This window comes from Scyliorhinus torazame, chromosome 14 (assembly GCF_047496885.1).
Source record: "Scyliorhinus torazame isolate Kashiwa2021f chromosome 14, sScyTor2.1, whole genome shotgun sequence".
In the NCBI taxonomy this organism is placed as follows: Eukaryota; Metazoa; Chordata; class Chondrichthyes; order Carcharhiniformes; family Scyliorhinidae; genus Scyliorhinus; species Scyliorhinus torazame.
The window spans coordinates 99,478,044-99,497,820 of record NC_092720.1 but is presented as its reverse complement, the minus strand read 5'-3'; the positions used below and the strand labels follow the sequence as shown (position 1 = coordinate 99,497,820).

The 19,777-nt window shown below is 44.9% G+C and overlaps 1 long non-coding RNA gene across 1 annotated transcript in view; it reads right to left on the bottom strand.

The window, feature by feature from the left end:
• Positions 1-4,634: 4,634 nt before the first annotated feature.
• LOC140389326 (uncharacterized) overlaps positions 4,635-19,777 on the bottom strand; it is a 35,957-nt gene continuing 20,814 nt past the window's right edge. The window contains exon 3 of the long non-coding RNA XR_011934349.1: positions 4,635-4,907. This is a non-coding gene — a long non-coding RNA (uncharacterized lncRNA). The remainder of the gene's footprint in view (positions 4,908-19,777) is intronic.

The window sequence follows — 19,777 nt, the reverse complement described above, 5'->3', positions numbered from 1 at the left end:
TCAATGAAGGTGATTTCATCTAATTTTAGACCCACATGAGTTCAGCGGACTGAAGAACATGGGTGTCTGGTGTGGGTCACTGTCTGCCCTGCTGATGTTAGTTTTTCATTACAGCATATAATATTCTTTATTTTCCGAAACATGTTTGTCGTGTTTGGTGTTCTGCTGCACAAATGATCCAACACGGCTGGAGATGGTACAACTCTGTTTTATTGTCTAAACAACTGTAACAACTAACTACTGGCTTGGGTACGTGCTTCACCAGCTAACCTGTGGACCCAGTGCTCTCACTATCTTAGTGAGGCACTCAGCACATGGGGCGTCATTCTCCGACCCCCCGCCGGGTCGGAGAATGGCCGTTGGCCGCCGTGAATCCCGCCCCCGCCGAAGTCTCCGGTACCGGAGATTGGGCGGGGGTGGGAATCGGGCCGCGCCGGTTGGCGGGACCCCCCGCTCAATTCTCCGGTCCGGATGGGTCGAAGTCCCGCCCAGAAATTGCCTGTCCCGACGGCATAAATCAAAGCTGGTATTTACCGGCGGGACCAGGCGGCGTGGGCGGGCTCTGGGGTCCTGGGGGGGGGCGCGGGGCGATCTGACCCTGGGGGATGCCCCCACGGTGGCCTGGTCCGCGATCGGGGCCCACCGATCCGCGGGCGGGCCTGTGCCGTGGGGGCACTCTTTCCCTTCCGCCTCCGCCACGGTCTCCACCATGGCGGAGGAGGAAGTGACTCTCCCCACTGCGCATGTGCGGGAAACTGTCGGCCGCCGCTGACGCTCCCGCGCATGCGCTGCATTTCCGCGCCAGCTGCCGGGGCAACAAACGCCATTTCCGCCAGCTGGCAGGGCAACAAATGCCATTTCCGCCAGCTGGCGGGGTGGAAATCCCTCCGCCGTCGGCCTAGCCCCTCAATGTTGGGACTCGGCCCCCAAAGATGCGGAGCATTCCGCACCTTTGGGCCGGCGCGATGCCCGTCTGATTGGCGCCGTTTTTGGCGCCAGTCGGCGGACATCGCGCCGTTGGGGGAGAATTTCGCCCAAGGTCTATGTCTGAGTGGCGCGCTGTGAGCTCTGTGCTCTGAGCTATCGCCTGGTAGAATGAACGGGACCTGTGGTGTTCCCTGTTTTCTAGTGCATGCGCTCTCACTAGTGATTGGCTGCGATGGTATGTGTGTGCTGGTTGGTCCAACTGCCTGTCAATCAGTGTGTGTGTGATTGCACCATGATATGCTGATGTGGATATCATGACAATGTTTGGGAAAATATGAAAAGTGCTGAATACATACATCAACAGTTATTTCAGTTCATACTCTGGCTTTGTCTTGGACTGGCGAAGTTGAGAGTGAATACAATTATTTAAAATTGGTATGAGGCCGAAGCAGCGAGTCTGACCCTACCACCCTATCCCAATATCCTACTTAAAGAAGTTTTACTGTTCCAGTCTACAGAAAGAGCTTTTGTATATTGCCTCAGGTCGTACCAAAACTCTTTACAGTGAATGAATACTTCTCAAGTGTAGTCATTATTGTTATGTAGGTAAATATAAAAAGCAATTTGAATGTAACAAATCCTACACAAAATAATGTTACTTATTTGATAACCAGATGTTGTTGCTGGCCAATATAGGAATGTGGACAAGGACATTGGAAACTTTATGATTTTTGGAGTTTTTTACACTCGCCCGAAGGCTAAATAGAGATGTGGTTTAACCAGAATCATTGGCCGGGATTCTCCGCAACACCGTGCCACATTTCTGCCCCGACCAGCCTGCGGGATTCTCCGTTACACCAGCCGGTCAATGGGGTTTCCCATTGTGGGCAGCCCAACGCCGCCGGGAAACCCCCAGACACCGGCATAATGGAGAATCATGCCGTCGGAGAATCCCGGCCATTCCTTCTGGCAAAGCAGTACCAGTTCAAAACTGCACTAAAGTGTCCACCGAGGTTATTGGCTCAAGTTCATAACGAGGTTCAAATCAATGGGCGTGATTCTCCGATCCTGGGGCTAAGTGTTGACGCCGTCGTAAACGCCGGAGTGTTTTACAACTGTGTAATTTGGCCCTTAGGAGCAGCGATCGTGCGCTGCACAGGGGGCCAGCATGGCACTGGAGCACTTCATGCAGCTCCAGCTGCCGATACGGGCGCCAGCACAGCCGGCACATGTCGGCGCATGTGCGCCATGGCCGCCGTGAGTCCGTCGAGGCCCCCCCAGAGTCAGATCCCCCCTCCTCCACACCAGGATGCCCCCCGCAGCATGAACGCCGAGGTCCCACCGGGAAGGACCACACGCGAACGGCGCCAGTGGGACTCGGATGAACTCGGCCAGCATGCGGTCCGTCAAGCGCAGAGAATCATCGGGGAGAGGCCGCGTTGAGCGGCCCCCGACCGGTGCCATTGCGCCGGCACCATTGGCGCCGATTCTACGTTTGCCGAAGAATCGGTGGACCGGCGTCGCGTGATTCGCCCTTCCGATTCTCCGACCAGGCACGGGGTCGGAGAATCCCGCTCAATATCTTTCAGGTTTAGAGGCATGTGTTCTTGCTACCAAGATAGACTATCACCTTATCAAATAAATGGAAATGTAAAATGATTGTAACTGGTCTGCAAGCATATAAATTATCAAATAGATTATTTGTGAAATATTGTAAGACACAGATGTAAACATCAGTTAACGCATGTTAACATTTATGTCAAATAATGCGAATGGGGATGTTCTATGATAAATACATTGATATGACCAAACATTTTTCTATAATATGGTTTGCCGTTCTTTATAAGTATAACACAGTACATAGACACATAGAAATGTATTTACTTCCTTGTCCTCCTCCCTGAAACAAACATGTTTCTGGAACAGACCTCTTCATTCACCTGAGGAAGGAGCAGCGATCCGAAAGCTAGTGAAATCGAAACAAACCTGTTGGACTTTAACCTGGTGTTGTAAGACTTCTTACTGTGCTCACCCCAGTCCAACGCCGGCATCTCCACATCATGGATACAAACAATGGTCTTGACTTATTTCAGTACATAGTTGTTTTGCAAATAAATAACAAAAAAAGCAATTGTACAATTTACATTTTCCAAAGATAGAGGAGAAATGGATTGTGTAAAACTATCATTTGCTAAATAATAAGCAAAAGTTAATATTGGAAACAGCAGCAACAGTCACTTGTCTTATGCCCTTTCACTCACATTGTTTATATTGATAATCTATTTTATTGGTCTAAAATACCACAAAATCCAGTTTAAGATGTTGCAGGGAAATGAAGCGTTCTGTGTTGTAATAGTCACTGAAGCTATATATTTAGTGAAATGATTGAAATGGTTAGTGTCTTTAAAGCTTCACAAAGCTGTGGTTGTCTGAAAGAAAGAATTTGTATTAAATACTATATTTAACAAATATGAATGCATTAACATGATTGGTGCTGTGATAGAAGGATGATTTTCTGTCAAAACAGATTTGGAAGTCTTGTTCTATCCTGCTGCTTTTATCAATGTTATTCTTTAATGGTTAGAGATTTAAATTAAAAAGCAATAGCTGTAAAATAAGCCTTGTCCTCATACCTTTCAATTCGAAAACACTGAAGAACATTTACTTCTTGAGAGAATAAATCATGACCACCCAGTTCAGTGATTCTAGCTTTTAATTACGTTGCACATCGTATTAAACAATCTGAATCTTGAAAAATTTAATTGTTATACTATTTTAGTAAAACATCAAATCTTCGATTCGGATTAATGACTTTTATAGCATTTGATTAGTTTTGATTTATTCTCCGAATATGGTGCATTTTATAATATAAGACTATTACTATCATTAGCAGTTTACCATAACATTATATTCAAATCATAACTATTAAATTGTACTAATATCCTTTCGTTGCACAGCTCAATATTTTCATTGAAAAAAATTGTCCAAGATGTAAAGTTCGACATAAATTCCTACTGGTTTCAACTTGCAGCACAGTAAGTCTTCCCCTCTTTATATCACATATTGTTGAACACGGCCAAGGAACATGACAGACGAGAAAAGTTGAAATTACTCAATTAGACAGATTTAGGTGAGAAATTGTTTGAAATGTTCAAATATTTTGACATGCTTCTGACATTTTTTATTCGCTTCCGATCTTTCTAAATCCATATAATTCCAAGGGTATGGGACAGCCTTTGGCTGTGCCTATTTTTCATGTTGAAGCCTAGGTTGTTTTTTTATTCATAAATTCATTGGATGTGGGCATTGCTGACTAGGCTAGCATTTATTGCCCATCCCTAATTGCCCTTGAGAAGGTGGTAGTGAGCTGCTTTCTTGAACCATTGCAGTACATGTAGAGTTGATAAACCCACAGTGCTTTTGGGAAAGGAGTTCCAGAATTTTGACCCAGCGGCAATGAAGGAACGGTGATATAGTCCCATGTCAGAGTGCTATGTGGCTTGAAGGAGAACTTGCAGGCGGTCATGTTTCCATCCATCTGCTGCCCTTGTCCTTCTAGGTGGTAGAATTTGTGGGTTTGGAAGGTGTTATTGTGGGAGCCTTGGTGATTTGCTGCAGTTTTTCTTGTAGGTGGTACACACTGCTGCTAAGGTGCTTCGGTGCTGGTGGGAGTGAATGTTTAAGGTGGTGGATGGGGCGCACACCAGCGGGTTGCTTTGTTCTGGATGGTGTTGAGCTTCTTGAGTGTTGTTGGAGCTGCACTCATCCAGGCAAGTGGAGAGTATTCCATTTCACTCCTGAATTGAGTCATGCAGATGGTGGACAGGCTTTGGGGAGCCAGGAGGTGAGTTGCTTGCGACAGAATTCTCAACATCTGACCTGGTCTTGTTGCCCCAGTATTTATATGGTTGAACAGGCTTAGTTTGTGGCCAATGGTAACCATTAGAATGCTGATAGTAGCATATTCAGCGATGGTAATGCTGGAGATAGTAAATATTGGTAGACTATTTGACCATGGAGGTATCACATCTTAACCTATTCCTGTCCATACACACCATCCACATACAATGCACTATCCTTGACTGATAGTTTTATTTCCCTTTCTCTTGGGCTCAGAGGTATGTTAAGGTCAACTTTAGTACCTCAATACCCCAGGGCAGCAAAGTCAGCACATGTCATATGAACTCTGAAATGTTACTAGATGTACAATTCAACATGACACTGAACAATAGCTTCATCAACTTAATAGTAAGAGAGAGTTTTCAATTCAGTCACTGACTAGAAATATTCTGTTAAATGGATTGTAATGTAGCGGTAATAAATCAGTTTAATATTCCTCATTTGTGGGCAGCACAGGGGGGTTAGCCCTGTTGCCTCACGGCGCCGAAGTCCCAGGTTCGATCCTGGCTCTGGGTCACTGTCCGTGTGGAGTTTGCACATTCTCCCCGTGTTTGCGTGGGTTTCGCCCCCACGACCCAAAGATGTGCAGGCTAGGTGGATTGGCCTCGCTAAATTGCCCCTTAATTGGAAAAAATGAATTGGGTACTCTAAATTTAAAAAAAAAAATTCCACATTGGTTTATACCAGTAAGATTTTATGGATTCTGGATGAAAGAGAGCACCAATTTTGCTTCAGTATTTTATCGCACCAGTCCAATTAGCTAAAATGGCTAACTAGCTAGTGTGTGGTTTAGAATAACAGTAACAACCCAGAGGTAGGTTTAGGACCTTCCTCCTTGTCCTATCCCTGAGAGTGAAAGGCAATCGGAAACCATCTAAAACAAAAATTACCAAGAAAATGGTTCAGGATGAAGCTTCAGCAGACAAATGAGCCAAGGACCTGCATCCAGGAAGACCACAGATAAATGAATTATCCAAATAGTACATGTATATATGTTCAGGAGATACTAGTGAAGGATCTCCACAACCTTTACTACACAGGTAATTTAAATTATTTATTAAATAAAATTTTGCACCTATCACATAGTTCCCTTGGGCCATTTCTGGGGATATATATTTATTGGATTTGCAGTTGCTAACTAAACTTCCTCATGATAATTTTCTCATTTAATTTGTAGATAATACCAAAGCTTAGGTATTATTGAAGGAAGGGGACATTGTGTGACATGTCATTCTGGATGATAATATGCTGTATGACCATGTGAGGAGGGGTAAAAATGACTCCTCTGTCTTCCCACTCCAAGTCTGATGAAACAGTGTTTATTGTGAATCTAAGGGCGCGATTCTCCCAAAACTTTCTAAGTTAATTTGTGGCGGGTTTTTCAGGGGGTTTCCCCCCGGCTCTGCTGGTGAGTTCTGCACCACTATTCAATGCCACTTAGTCACATTTTTGGGCCCAGAGAAGTTTCCCACGGTTTAGTCCACACTTCGAATTTTTTTTTAGCACTGGGGAGCTGAACTCAGAGATCGGGCCACGATTTTGAAAGTGTACCCCGATTTCTTTGTCAGCTTGTGGGTCCCCCACACTCCCCACCCAGGGGCAATGTCACCCCCCCCCCACACAAATGGACACTATCCCCACACACCCCAAGTAAGGACACCCCGTTAAGGGGTCCCCGGGAGTCCCCTTTAATCCCCCTTACAGCACCCCCTCCCATCACCCTCCCCCAAACCTTCACACAGTCACCCAAGGCCAGAAATGAACCCCGGACCCTGGCACTGTGAGGCAGCAGTGCAAACCACTGTGCCACATGCCACCCCGTCTTAAGCAGCTAGTATTAAAGATATTTCAAAATGGTTACCTCAGTCACATGACCTCTATCTTCCCATTGATTTCGGACAAGGTTTGTTGATGTGACGTCTGAACTGACTATACCTATTGTTACATGGTTTCTAATGTCCCACACAGGGCGGCATGGTGGTGCAGTGGCTAGCACTGCTGCCTCACACCGCCAAGGACCCAGTTTGACCTCGGACCGGGTAACTATCCATGTGGAGTTTGCACATTCGCCCAGTGTCTGCGTGGGTCTCATCCTCACAACCCGAAGATGTGCAGGGATAGGTGGAATTGCCATGCTAAATTGCTCCTTAATTGGAAATATTTAAAAAAATATTTATAATGTCCCAGCCATTAGCTTCTGAAAGATTCATTATCCATCCTGATGATGCCATCTCTGTTGTCCTCTGAGAATTTCTATCTCTGTTCAAAAGGTAGCTTTATTGAGATGCAGAATATGTGATCCAGTACAGTTTCAGTTAATTCATTTTAAAGTGGTTCTTGACATCCTCAGATGTGAAATTCCATGATGGTGTCTGCATCAGAACTTTCCAGGAACTGGTCCCTGGCAATGCCAAATGTCAAGTGACCTGTGGCAGCCATATTTAGTCAGTGTCTTCCTTGTATTTGAAAAGTCCATTTTAAACATTCAGTGCATGTGTGGTCAACCAGTGATTTTGCACATTAATATCACTCTGGCACAAGTCACATCATCATGACAATGAGCAGTGGCTTAGGTGCAGACTCTTTGCAGGCTATTAGGCTGTGGCCTAAAAGGAATAATCACTATTGGAATATCGGATGAGGACAAGAATTGACTGACCTGTGAATTCCCAGCCCCTAGCCATGGTCAAGTGGCCGAACTGCACTCAATGTCTGGAGTCATGATTCATTGGTAATTGTGGAACCATGTCCTATTATGAACTCAATGCTAGAAATTCATGTAAGAAAAGTATTTTAAAGTAAATTTTTTATGACACCACTTTGGAAGACAAGTTTATAAAAAAGAGCATTTTAAAACTTGAATTTATTTCTATAATATCCTTTGCTAAACTGCATGTGATTTAAAAAAGTAGATAGTGCAGATTTTGAGGATATTTGTGATAAGATTAGAGCTCTATGCCAGGCAAAGTGATCGTTCAATTATTGAAATAATCTATATTATTTAAGTTGCTGAGAGATATGTGCTTTACTTTCCATCCCCCTCACACCACCTGCACCCCCTCCCCCACCCCTCCAATGCATAGAAATAAGACCCTTTCCATTAGAAAAAAGAAAAGTGCCAAATGCATTTCTATTCTTATGTTAATGCATTTAATAAATGATTTCTATTTGGATGATTAATTTTCTTTGGGTTGTCTCATAATGTTGGCACACCTGCCTCCTCCCAAATGGAAGTGGCATGAGTCCCCCAGTCACTGAGGTGAGTGGGTGTTGCTACTTTATTTCCCATGGGGAAGGTAATTGATAAAGCAGGATCAGCACTGGCAAAGCACACATTCTGTCAGCTGGTTTTGATGCAGTAAAGAACCTTACAACCCGCAACATCCTGCCCTTCAGGAGCTTTGAGACTGTCATTGATTCTAGTGGGAGTGGAGGTGGTGGTGGTGGTGGTGGGGGGGGGGGGGGGGGGGGTGCACGAGGCGGGGAGAGAAAGACTGACACACAAATGCATTATAAAGCATTTCTTAACCTCATGCAGTTTATGCTGGTTCTCTTGCTGCAATATAATTACATATATTAAACTATAATTTATAGCTAGAAATCAATACTGCATTTTACAACTGGCTTCATTGAACTTACATAGACATTATATGTAACAAGGAGATCCAGACAGTCTCCTTTGACTTCTATTGTATTAATTAGCTGTCCTTCCTTTTGTTGCTGCATCTCCGAAAGACCCTTTGCATTTCACTGGTCGGTATGTTTAGTCACTGACACTTGGTCAGGAGCTAACAAACCAGCTAAAATCAATCACTCATAGTCTGCTTTGGAGCAACCAATGGTGAGTGTTAAAAAAAAGTCAAGATAGAAAACTAATAAAACCAAGTAGCCTAAATTCTTGGTCAATGGTCATGGAAAATGTCTTTCATCACCTTCACTTACAAATGGATTCATGTATTTTCATTAAGGAAAAATGAAGATTGGAAATGATCGATGGAATGATGAAAAATGTTGGGGAAAAAGATAGAAATGAAATAACGAGAAAAAAAGGAAACAAATACCATAGAGGCCCTTCAAGAGAATGGACAAAATAAAAAATAGAAAAACATTAACTGAAAACAACGATAAGACAAATGTCAAGCATTTGATGAGAAAAAGACTAATCAAAAAGTGAAATGGACATGAAATAAAGTAGGCAGTGGGGCAACTTCATCTAGTTTTTTGTTACCGCTGGACCAGTGTGAATCATGATTTCAAACAACACAGAGAAACTCATTTTGAACCAATTTCTTTTTAACCACCTTGAGGATAGACTTAAAATGGATCCAGACAAAGTGTCTCACTCAGTCAAGACTGGGCTAGAATATTAAACAGCCACATGTCTGCTAAGCTCTTGATAGATAATGGAAAATGAACAGTAATATAGGTGGATAATTACCAAGGCATCAACATTCATCAGGATCTTTATATTTTCAATTAGTCTAGGCATAATAATTTAAATTTGTGCAAAGACATTTCTACCAAAGATGAAAGACTGAATTAACTAATTACCTGGGATACAAAAATCTACCACATCTTTACATACGAGTAAGAGCCCTATAGAAGCTAATACATTGAAAATGGATAACTAGAATCAACACAATAAACTTGTTTTTATTTATATATTTCCCCACGACTAATCATTTGTACTGAAGCTTCAAGGTTCAGCTTTTAATTGAACAGAAACACATTGAGCTATAATTTTCTTTCAGAATAACTCTGAGGCTAATGGTGCTCTTTGTCACTTATGTAAAAAATTACAGCAACTTCAGATGAGGAAAATTAAGATGTGCGTTTAAGCTCAAATATGTAAATGTTGATCTCCAATATTACGCTGCTCCACCCTTACTTTTACATAAATTACATCTCACTGTGTTCATCACTATTGAAATGAATTGAATAGTGTTAATGGTGGCATGGTGGCACAATGGCTAGCACTGCTGCCTCACAGCTCCAGGGTCCCGGGTTCAATTCCGGCCTTGGGTGACTGTGTGGAGTTTGCACTTTCTCCCAGTGTCTGCAAGGGTTTCCTCCGGGTGCTCCGGTTTTCTCCCACAGCCCAAAGATGTGCAGGTTAGGTGGACTGGCGATAATCATTTACCACTTAGTGTCTAAAAGGATTAGGTGAGGTTACTGGGTTACGGGGATAGGGTGGGGGCATGGGCTTAGGTAGGGTGCTCTTTTGGAGGGTCGATTCAGACTTGATGGGCTGAATGGCCTCCTTCTATACTGTAGGGATTCCATGAGTCAATGATTTGTATGGTAGGTACAAACTACACTCTCCACAGGAAGTTAAGTCTTGTCCATTTCAATTTATGTCCTTTTTTAACGATGTGATAATTGTTTATTACTCTCTGGCATTGAAAAATATACAACACTAATAACATGAACTTTAGTTTCTCCAAGTTTTAATTGCTGTTGTACTTTTTTCAATACATCTCATTCTAATCCTTACTTTCCTCTCTTTATTTATCTTTCCGTACTTGACCAGGTATTGAATTTTTAAAATCTCAATTTACTCTTCCTTCTCAATCCTTACAAGTTAAGTTCACAATCCTTCAATCACATTAGTTAAGGTGATACATAGTTCCTTGCCCCGTTCACTCAAGTTCCAGATGCCCTGCTTCCCTTACTACAATGTTATCAGCTCAAACTTTCAGCAAGTTGTCACATAAAAAGCTATACATGTAAGGGCAAGTCTAACTAACCGCAGATGCCATTAGATGCCATGGAACATACAGTGCAGAAGGAGGCCATTCGGCCCATCAAGTCTGCACTGACCCACTTAAGCCCTCACTTCCACGCTATCCCTGTAACCCAATAACCACTCCTAACATTTTTGGACACTAAGGGCAATTTAGCCTGGCCAATCCACCTTACCTGCACGTCTTTGGACTGTGGGAGGAAACCGGAGCACCGGAGGAAACCCACGCGGGCACGGGGAGAACGTGCAGACTCCGCACAGACAGTGACCCAGCGGGGAATGGAACCTGGGACCCTGGCGCTGTGAAGCCACAGCGCTATCCACTTGTGCCACCGTGCTGTCTGTGTTCACATATTCATAAAGGGTGTTTTGTCGTCGTTTAAATGCTCGTATGTTAATTAACCAATTAATATTCTATTCTTTTTACATTGACAATTGCTCGTTGCTAAATGACCTTTGTGATTTCTCACTACATCTCCCCATCACCAAACTCCTCCTTTTTGAAGTTAGGAGTGTCTGGGTCACAAGCTTCTTCATGACCCATTATCAATGTTACTTTGTGATAAGCCAGCTTGTGGTGGAAATCAGATTTTCATCCTCCAAGATGAAACAGTTTACACTTTGATCCATCACACAGCTTAACTTGTGATTTCAGAAAACTCATTCAGTAAGGCTAGGCCAGGTCAAATGTCAATCAAGGCTAAGATTTGAACTTGTGACCCTCTGGTCGGAAGCCCTTTACGCTACATTATCTTTGGAGCAACTGGGCCATCCATTCTTCCCAGGTTCTAAAAGAAAATAATTTAAACAAAATGTGGATTGCACTAAATGTTCAGTTGATAAATATTGGGCACAATTCAGCAGATTGCAGTTAAAGTCCGCTGACCAGCATTTTTAACAGGGTATTCCCACAACCTTGGGGAGTTTCTCCCCGCCGAGGCTGCACTTAGAGGGATTTCCGCAGCTCCTCACAGATCGGAACAGCATTTTGCCCAGCAGCCCTGATCTTCCCCCACCTTTCAGGCTCCCTCCGCCACTTTTATGACACCATCCTCACGCCCCAATCTTGGAGAAGCCCCCTGGACCCCCTCACCCCACCCTCTACTTGCCAATGCCCCCCGAGCCCGACCCCTGGCAGTGCCAACTTGGCCCCTGGACACCCTGGTATTCTAACAGTGCCACCTGGTCACCCTGGTGGTGCCAGGATGCCCACATTCTGGGGGAAATGTCAGGGGGTCACCCTGCCCTGTCCCTGACCACTCAGAGTCTTAAATAACCTGGACAATCCCCCCCTCCCCCCCAGGGGCCGTTACGCCTGGTCCATGTTTGTGTGGACCAGCAGTAAATGCCGCCCTGGCGAGGTCCCCCAGGCGCAGCCGGTGAGTCCCGGGCATCAGGTTCTTTTGGCGTCCGGATATTTAAATGAGTTGTTAGTTGTTATTTAATCTCCAAAATATTTTGTGGTCAGCAAGGGCGCGATCCAGATCACGCCGGGCGGAGCGAGTCCGGTGATTTGCGATTGGCCCAGAGCAAGCCCGATTTAGGGTTTACTTACGATTCACCCGTTGCACTTGCATCTACGCCGGGCATAATAGGGTCACGGAACCCCACCCATATTGTCCAGTGTGAAACTGAACCATGCAGACAAATTGGAGCTTGGGTTTGATAGCTGGTCCAACAGTAAGGACAATACATAACAAAATGGGAGAAAAAAAAAATCAAAGAAGATCCTGCAGTTCATCTGTTAAGTCCCAAATCTAAACACCCACTCTTTCAAGTAACTCAGAAATTCTCTCCAATTTTTCCAAATTATCTGTCTTCACTGTCACTGAGCACTCTGCACTTCCACTGCCTGTATGGTTAAATCCTTCTCCTTCACTAAAGCCTGTGTACCCTTAGATATTTTATGTCAATTTCAAACATAGTGGATCATATTTTGCTGCAGGAATTAATCAAATGTTATCAGCGGTTTATTAGACGTAATCATGCTCATTTAATCTCCAAAACATTTTGATCCGCATGTTGCTGATAATAGCACAGTGAAGGAAACTAGGCATCTGTGGCATGAGCAAACAGAGCAGGCAATGGTTCATAACCTTAGCCAATGAGATTAAAAGATTGTGAAATGAACAGCGCAAGTACAATCCTTCGTGGAATTGTAGAATTCTAGAATCCCTACAGTGCAGAAGGAGACCATTCGGCCCATCAAGTCTACACCAACCCTCTGAAACAGCATCCTACCTAGGCCCACTCTCCCCTGCCCTACCCCTATAACTTGACTCAACCTTTGGAAACTAAGGGGCAATTTAGAATGGTCAATCCACCTAACCTGTACATCTTTGGACTGTGGGAGGAAACCAGAGCACCCGGAGGAAACCCACATAGGCATTGGGAGAATGTGCAAACTCCACACAGACAGTCACCCAAGGTTGGAATTGAAGCCTGGCCCCTGGCACTGTGAGGCAGCAGTATTGACCACTGTGCCACCGTGTCAGTAATCACATCTAACAGTAAATAATTTGTTTTAGGTTTTGCAAGTACGGCCTAGTTGAGTATGGTCTGTTCTCTGTCTTTTAGTCTACATAACGCTGTATGCACATATAGGTGCACTAACAACCAATTTAGGATAATCAGTTGAGCTCATATCATGGCTCATTTATGCTCGCCAGAAGTGACAACGCAGGGACCTCCTTCTCTATAAACAAAAGGAATATGTTCAAGCTTTGCTCCTTCTTTGAATTATCTGGGAGCTTGGGAAGCCTGCAGTTCCCTGTTGCTTTCTCCATGGCAATGGCTTGGCCAATCAAAGTTGACTTGCCAACCAAACAGCATCCTTTTCACCTTCGGTATAAATTGTTGTGATTGTTTGAAATTTGGCATTCTTGCATTTGTCCTGATAAGTGCATGATAAAAAATCTCAACGACACATCTCTCTTTTCACCAATACTCAAGATCTGTACCTCAAAGTGACTGTTTTAAATATTAACAGAAAATATTGTGCTGAGTATTTTAACGATAAGACATATTTAAATATATATATCAAGATGCTAAAATTCAATTCCACCTTCAGTGTAACACTGTCTACGACGCCTACGTGAGAGTTCTTGTCACGATTTCTAAATTTCCCAGATGGATTTTATTCCTCAAATAAAACATGTGTGGTCTTCTGTCAATGTTAGAAACTGCATTACAATTTCTTCCATCCCTCTCAGAACATTTGGTTTCTGAGAATGTGTATTTGTGCAGAGCAATGAACCAAAATGGCAAGGTTTCTGCTGCCATCATCACAGCAGTCGGTTTTCTGTGAGAATGTGACACAACCTGCCCTCCGCATTCTATTTGCAATCATGGTAATGAGATGTGTGCATTAAAATATATTTTAACAGTATTTTTCAACTTTAAAGCCTTTGGAGTCACAAATAAATAAGGTGAAAATTATTATGCGCAACAATCTCAGAATGAGGTGATAGACATTGGCACCGGTTCGGTTACATCATTATGCACATTTAAAATCCTTCAACCGATGGTCTGGGTCTAATCTGGAGACATCAGATCATGCAGTATCAATCATTGAATACCGATTGAGTTCGAGGGATACTGGGAGGACAGTCCAGACTTATTTACTTAAGTGAACCCTATCCACAGCAACATCTCAGACCTCTGGTATACAGGGAATTATCTGTGAAGTTATTTTTCAGCCTCCTCAGATAGGATATCACCCTTATGTCAGCTTTGATGATCTCAGGTTTTCAGTACACTCTTTAAACTGAAGTGAGCTGAGGTGGTACTGTTTTCCAGCGTCCTTCCTCATTTTTCAGCTGGTAATACAAAAGACAAGAAAAGGGAGAAGCGACCTTTTCTCAAAGCTGCTGTATTCGAGAGGTTTAAATAAATGTTATTTGTCTCACAAAAAATTTCAAATTCCTGGGGTAGGACAGTGAAGATCTACTACAGTACTTGGAACACTTTTATTCAAAAAAATAATTTTACCAGAGAAAACTATCAACAACAGTTATGAATTTCACTCTTGAACTGCGTGTTTAAATTAATGTGGTCGACCCAAAGCCTGATCGAAATTTTTTATTTTTATTTTTTATAAATTTAGAGTACCCAATTCAATTTTTCCAATTGAGTGGCAATTTAGCATGGCCAATCCACCTACCCAGCACAACCTTTTGTGTTGTGGGGGCGAAACCCACGCAGACACGCGGAGTATATGCAAACTCCACAGGGACAGTGACCCAGGGCCGGGATCGAACCTGGGACCTCGGCGCCGTTAGACTGCAGTGCTAACCCACTGCACCACCGTGCTGCCCAGGTCTGATCGAAATTTGATTGGGTCTTATTTAAATAAGATTGATAAGCAATTGTCCATCTCCAGGCAGCGCATCAGTGAAGTGAACACAAATTACAGGCCTCTGGGACCCTGGGGTAGGTGTGCAAGAGGGTGGGGGGGGGGGGGGGGGGGGGGATTTGGGAGAAGGAAAAATGGGTACTGACAACAGTCTTTGTGATTCCTGTGGTTTTAGGAGGAGCACTCCTACTCTGCCTGGTTTCACACAACAGGCTTTGAGGTGGAAAATATTTGAATAATATATTTCACATTGGTGGCTGAAAAGGTTGTTGAATCCAAATTCTGCCCAGCTCATCATGCATCGATGAGTAAAAGGGTTCCTTTAACAGACGTATCGGCCACTAATTTATATGTTCGAAGGCCCAACGCTTGATTTGGGCCTACAGACGCCACATAAAACAGACAAAACCCATTCCAATTTTTATCCAGTGTGATTAAACTGAATATAAATCAATAATTGGCACTCCAAGCGGAAGGATGAAATACATTCCCGTCAAAAGAGAGCGCAATTCCAAAACAGGACATTCCATTTTAGGCTCACACTGTCAGAAGGGACTTCAATCTCAAATATTTTAACCCAAATTTCAGGGGAACATTTCCTTGTGGTATCAGATTTGTTTCTATTCATACCAATCATCTTGCAGACCTCTCTGGGTAAGGCTGTGAATGATTTTGTGCCATTCTTACTGTGAATTGGGCTCAAGTTGCCCAACCTTATTTTGTGTGAGAGCTTGATAACTGACAGAGAAGAGAGACTCTTTCATCCGTCCTTGAAGCAAAGTCCAAGCTCAGGTCACAGAGATGAAAGACAGAGAGGTAATCAGGCAATACCCACGTCTCTTCGTTTTAACAGTCTCGTAATTTGTCTTGGGAGACAATGCAGCAGATGATGCCTGTTTAACAATAGTCACTAATTTCTGCACTGAAAGTTAATAATGCCAACAAGTTCAGATTTCTATTTTACCTTCAAATAAATTATCACTGTGCATGAATCGTATGATTTTAAATAATACAATAATGTATCCATAATGCACTACACTGCTGTACTAAAATGAGCCCACAATTCTGTCCTATTATCAATTGAATTAGATAATGGGCGCGATTCTGTGGCCGCTTTGTGCTCGAGTGAGAGCACAACGCAGCCAGAGAATCTCGGGAGAGCCCTCCCGTGCTCTTCCTGGCAGCCTCCCCTCCTCAGGGGATTCATCCAAGTCCTGCGAGGCGTCGGATTCGGAACGCTGCCCAAAACGGCAGTAGGTCATAAACCTACTATGGCCTACCCACCCAATATCTACCGGCCTCCCTTGACTCTCTGGTCTCCCCAGGGATGGTACAGCCGGACGCTGATCAATGCTGGTGCACTAGAACTTTGGGAGGTCCCCGGTAACCCCCTCTCACTTCCCCTCTAACTGGCAAGGCTCCCCCTCCAGGCCTGACCCCTGGCAGTGCAAACCTAGCACCTGGGCACCCTGGCACTGCCAGCCGGGCAACCTGGTAGTGCTCCAGGTGCCCTGGCAGTGCCGCCAAGGCAACCTGGCAGTGCCGCCAAGGCAACATGGCAGTACCAGAGTGGCACAGCCAGTGTGTCAGGCTGGTAGTGCTAGGGTTCCCAGGTGCCAGAGGAAGTGCTGCAGTGCCACTCTGCCCTGTTCCTGACCACCCAGAAGACTTCAATGGCCTGGGAGACCCCCCCCCCCTTCCCCAGGTACCGTTAAGCCTGGTCCACATTTGTGTGGACCAGTATTAAACGATGCCCTAGCAAGAACTCCCAGTTGCAACCATCGAGTCCCTGTGCCAGATAAATACAGTGAACTCATACTTAAATGAACCCAATGCCTCATTTAAATATGCAGATCTGGATCTCGGCCACTGTGAGCGAGATCCAGATCACGGCACGTTGCAAGACACCATTGACTCTTAAAAAGAGTTTTGAACGTCGCGAATCCCACGAGAGGCCTCTTATGAGATTCAACGGCCTCGCCCCGACACAAAGTCATGCGCGATGAGGCCATTAAATTGCGCCCAGCCTGAGCCTGCCCCCACCACTCAGGCATGAGGTGACCCTGCCCCACATCCAACCATCCTTGTGGGCATCGGGGCATTGGCCCCCCCTTCCAAGTGAGCATGCCTGGCTATGGGGTTGGTGAGGGCTCCCCCAGCATTGGGCCTCCCTTTTAATCCCCCCCCTTTCAGATCCCCCCTTTCTGGACTAGAACCTTCATCCCTCCATCCTTCATGAACCCCCTTCATGAACCCCTTCATCCTCCACCCTTAATATTCCCCTTCACATCCCTACCCTTAATACCCCCTCACCTCCTTTCATGGGCACCCCTCTCATGTCCTGCCCCTAGGCAGTGCCAACCTAGTCGCCAGAAACTGCCTCTGGTACACTGGCATGGCCAACCTGGCATCTTGGCAGTGCCCCAGGAGCTCTGAAGTGCCAGGTTAGCTCTTCCACGGTGCCCAGGTGCCAGCTTGGCAGTACCAAGGCTTTGCCAGGGCATTGTCCTGCCCTTTTTCCAAGCTCCGGGGGTGGGTGGGCTCCCTTGGCCTGAGTCCTCTGGCTCCCTTGGCCTGAGTCCTCCGGCATGGTCATTATGCATGGTCTCCATTTGTGGAGGCCAGTGCTAATCCGCGCCTGAGTGAGGCCTCGCCGGTGCGGCCAATGACTCCCGGGATCCAGGAGAATGCCACCTATTCGCTCATTTAAATATAATTTTCTGAATCACTGGCAAGGCTCCCCCTCCAGGCCTGGGTGTAATCCAGATTCCACTGGGTGTAGCGAGTCAGGTAATTCGCAAATGGCTTGGCGCCCGGCGCGAAGCCTGTTTTGGGCCTATCCCACGTAGCTCCCAGTGCAATGGGATTGATGCTGGGCACAAGGTCGTGGGAACATCGTGCCCAATTGTTTTCTCTCTCTTACTTTCTCTGATGAGTTTACACTTATTGTACAGATGCTTCAAGCTTTTGAAAAATTTTTAGTGTGAGAAGTTGGGATGTTTTGCACCTATTCTTTTGGGCAGTTGGAATGCCCTCCGAGCTCGAATCATAGTGCGTGCAGACACTTGTGTAGTGAATTAGGTGATCATATTGGTGCACACAGTGAGCATCGCTGCAAGTATGTGGAGCAGACAGATGGAAGCAGGGTGAGCTTCCACTGTCGTGGCTGCAGACCACTTGTGTCCCTTGTCCGATGACTAAATCGCACCTAAATGCTCACCTCTAAATGACCTGTAATTGATTGGCTGCTGTACACCTTGGGTGGGATTCTCCAATAATGGGGCTATGTCCCCAAGCCTGCGTGAAAACCGGCGCCAAACACTCCGGCGGCAACGGCCCCCGAAAGTGAGGAATTCTCCACTTTCTCGGGGGCTAGGTTGACGGCAGAGTGGTTCCCGCAGCTCCAGCCGGTGCCGAAGGGCCGGCACGAGTTTGCGCCTGCACGGAACGGGCAGCGTATTTCTGCACATGCGCAGAACGGCCGGCGTATATCCGTGCATGCGCGGGGGTTCCCTTCTCCGCGCTGGCTCCCGGGCAATATGGCGGAGCCCTACAGGGGCCCGGCGCGGAGGAAGGAAGGCCCCCACGGAACCAGCCCACCCGCCGATCGGTAGGCCCCAATTGTGGGCCGGGCCAGGCCACCCGGTCCATGACTGGGAAAAATATGAGCCTCTGGCTGTTGGTTGAAATCTGGTGAGGAATGTGCCATCTCATCACAAAATTATTAATAGTGCATCGCACAAAGTGCTTCACATTAGTAAACCTGATATAAGTAGAGATGACCTTAGGAGATATTGTAAATATTCAACATAATTTTTTAAAAGTTAGGAAAATATATCTAAATTCCCAAGTGGGTTCATTAATTTTTGATTCAGTGACATAAGAAAATGGCAGTCAGTTTTGCAGAAGCAAAGTAAACATAACCTTCTACTGCAGTCGCTTAAATAAATATTTCAGAATTTATTCAATAATTATTCAATTGTTATCCAGTTTTAATAATGACTGAAGCTGAAAGTGATACATGGTGCACAACATGTTGCCCAATGTTAAGTCATCCTGGCCGTGATTCCTCACTCCTTCCTGCTATCGGTATTATAAATTTCCAGAAGCTAAATTGATTCCCACACGTGCCAGATTAAGCCATCCTTTTTTCCCCCCTTCTTGTTTCCCCCCAGGCTTGCAACAGTTCCTGTGTGTTTGGCTCTCGGCTGTAATCAGTACTGTAGAGCATCGCTTCTCGGCCTTTTGGCTCAGATCAAGTGTAGTACTGTAGAGTAAAGGGTTAGTATCAGAAGCACCTAATGTAATGATATTGGTGCAATGTCAGATGACTATGAGATTGGAGATCTGGTAGGAAGCAGAAGTGTAACCTTATGTGGAATACGGAGATGTTTATAGATCTGTAAATAAATTAGATATTTTTTTAATGAATAATTATTTATTGTAACATTCTTCAGATAACAGGCAAACTCAGACAAAAAAAAACATCTGGTCCGTAAACCCAAGAGGGGACAAGTACTTTGGTCGGAGTAAGCACTTTATCAAGTACATCTATGTCGATGGTGTATATTGGCTGCTCGGTTTTAGCCACCTCAGAGCAATAGGGCTCGACTATTTGTGCATATCTCCTGATAAGGTTATGGCAACACTGCTGGAAATCCAGGCTCAGACTGAGTTAGCTTGCAAGTGAAATACACTCTGTCAGGTTGAGATACTCTGCCCTGCTGACATAAATAAGACACAAAAGACATCACTGCCAATCAATAAGAAGTGCTGAGCAGGGAAGTGTCAGCAGCCCTCATCAAACATTCTTGCTCATTCCTAGGGGGTTGTGGACCCCAGTTGAAAAGCCC